Below are 3078 nucleotides of genomic sequence, written 5' to 3'. Positions count from 1 at the left end.
CCGACATCATTCTCAGAGTTACAAAACTGTCCCCAAGACAGACGGTTCCTGTTCATCCTGGTGAGTCTGTCATTGTGATGATGGGTCAGAAGGTGGAGAACATTTAATGATGTTTCTGGTTCTAATCTTTTGGAGAAAAAAACAACAGTAAAACAGGAGAACAGAGTAAATGTAAATGCCTGCCTAAGACTTAAGCACAGGACATCTTCATGATGATGATGATGATGATGATGGTGATGATGATGATGATGATGGTGATGATGATGATGATGATGATGGTGATGATGATGATGATGATGGTGATGATGATGATGATGATGGTGATGATGATGATGATGATGATGACGATGACGATGACGACGATGACGATGATGATGATGATGATGATGATGATGGTGATGATGATGATGATGATGGTGATGATGATGATGATGATGATGACGATGACGATGATGATGATGAGGAGGATGATGATGATGATTATCCACACTTTAACGGTCTTTTTCAGAACAATATACCGGATGGATTCCTGGAATCATAGTGAGACTCCTCTTGTTGTTGCTGCTGTTCTGTTTGTTCTAATAGACTCGGGTCATACTGATACTGAGTTCAACTCTGGTTGACCTTCAGTAAAAGTATCCTCATCATCACTTGGTTCTGTGTCTGGTTCAGTTCCTCTGTATGTTATTGTTCTGTTCTGTTTTTTGTTCTATAGGTCTCAATCTGTATGTTATTGTTCTGTTTTTTGTTCTATAGGTCTCAACTCTAACCAGTGCTGTGTGTCCAAAGGTTCATAACATCTTTATTCCTTAAAGACGTTTCACTGTACAAGAATACATTTGTACAAAAGTGTCAGATATTTAAAAAAAAAACAAAACAAAAAAACAAAAACCAATTAACACGTACTAGACTGCAGGAAAAGGACTAGAGAAGAATGGGTTCCAGGCAGAACACAAGCAACAAGGATATAGAAGTTGGTAAAAATGAAGACGTAATAACCGGTTCTGAGCAGCTAATACTACACCGTTGACATCTGTCATCAATTCCAGAGGAAACTTCAACAGTAGAACATTGTCTCTTTTAAGGATTTGAACATCTTTCTCCACCAGGTGGAGTCATCCAAGAAGTTAAGAGGCTAGGCAGATGACTGATGGCCATGTAGAACACAGTATGTACGGCAGGAGAGGGCGCTAGGCTACCTGTTGCGGAGAAAGGCTAATCCTACTGCCAAATGTGAGGACTGTTCTATTTTGTCGTCGTTCTGTTCTGTTGTTCTACTCTGTCGTTTTGTTTCGTTCGGTTGTGTTGTTCTGTTCTCAGGAGGTTCTAACCGCTGTTGATATTTCCACCTTGATCTCAGTTGATTTTCAATAACAACCTGCTTCTTTGTCTGGTCCGAGGACTGAAACGTTCTTTCGGGAAAATAGAAAGTGATGATGGTTCTTGTTTAGAACTGTTAAAGGCAACGCAGCTGAACACTTATTGCAAACAAATATTATTAAAAATATAAAACTGTTGTCAAAAGCTGTTGAAGCCACAGAGATCATTTTAACATCAGACACCAGCAGGTATTTCAGGTTTGACAACAGTCTCCCCAGAGTAGGATCAAGTTCAGTCTTATCGAATCTTTTCTGGTCTAATCTAATCAATACATTTGTCTGAGGACTTTTCTGACTGGTTAAATGCCTCCCTTTAATTTCTTTTTCCAGTTTTTAAGTACAATATGAAACGATGAAAGCGTGTTTGTGTCTGTTTTCATTTGATCCCTGTTAGGGACAGAAACATCTAACAGAGGTATGTATGTATTACTGAAATGATTTGGAATGTAGTAAGAATTAAACTGATTCATTTCCATGTAATTCTCTGTGTTGTCTCTGTGCCAACACACACTACTTTTACCAGAGTTCATTTGAATTAAAGCAGAAACTGAGACAAAAGTTCTGACTAGTTTAATTTTAACTTTTACAACAATAGCTGTGAAAACAAAACTGGAAGTTTGTTTCTCTGTAAATGCTTCCTGGGTGACTGTGTTCAACAGGGGGCGCCACTGAGCAGATCATGACGTGTTCTTTCCTCATACCTGGATCAGTTCTTCCTGAGAACAGATCAAGGTCAGAGTCTCTGCTGAGCTTTTTCAAACCTCATCTGACTTTTCTGACTTTAAGGTCACAGCAGTTACAGCAGCAGCAGCAGAAGAAGAAGAAGAAAAAGAACAAAAACAACAACAACAACAGAAGAAGAAGAACAACAGAAAAATAAGGAGGTAAAGAAGACAGGAGTCAGTCTGGATTAGACCAGTCTGTGCTCAGTTTTTCTTACTTTCATTTTCTCCCATTTCTTCCATTGTTTAATAACTAGCTTCACAGAATTTGTGTGGAATTTAAATTATTTGTATTTTCATTTTCTCTAATTCTGTTTTTAAATATTATTACTGAACCACTTTGTGACTTTGGACCTTGTACTGTTCAATTTTATTGTGTAATTAGGTCATATTTAACAGAATAAATGATTCTACTTTTTCTTTGAGGTTCACTTTTCCCTCCATATTCCGCAAGAGGAAGTGGTTTAGTTAAACTTTTACTTTAAATATATAGTTATTTTAAGGTCATTTATTTTGCTAAAACTTTACCTTCCTACCTTTCCTCATTGTGCTACTGTTAGCTACTGTGTTAGCTTGCTTTTCTGCACACACAATTTTAAAACCTTTAGCAATTTGTGTCTATGTTGGCTAACTTACGGTGCTAATTCTTACCTATCTTAGTTACCACTGAATTTAAGCTAAGTGTTTATTTGTTGACTACCTTTAGTCTTCTGGCTACCAAACGTCTTGAGTGTGTGTTCTCAGCTTAGCCTTTGCTAAGGGGCGGTTGTGGCTTAGTGGTTAAGGAAGTGGACTTGAAAAAAAGTTACCACTGAGGTGCTTTGTGCATGGCACCGTGCCCTCACACTGTTCACTTTGGTGATGGGTTAAAAGCAGAGGTCACATTTGGTTGTGTGCAGTGGTGTGCTGTGTCACAATGACAAGTAGTTCACTTTCCTTTTTTTTTTCCTGCTACATTTGAGCTAGGAAGGCCACCA

The sequence above is a fragment of the Cynoglossus semilaevis genome, chromosome 11 (assembly GCF_000523025.1).
Source record: "Cynoglossus semilaevis isolate Cse_v1.0 chromosome 11, Cse_v1.0, whole genome shotgun sequence".
In the NCBI taxonomy this organism is placed as follows: domain Eukaryota; kingdom Metazoa; phylum Chordata; class Actinopteri; order Pleuronectiformes; family Cynoglossidae; genus Cynoglossus; species Cynoglossus semilaevis.
Note: the sequence above shows the minus strand (reverse complement) of the source record.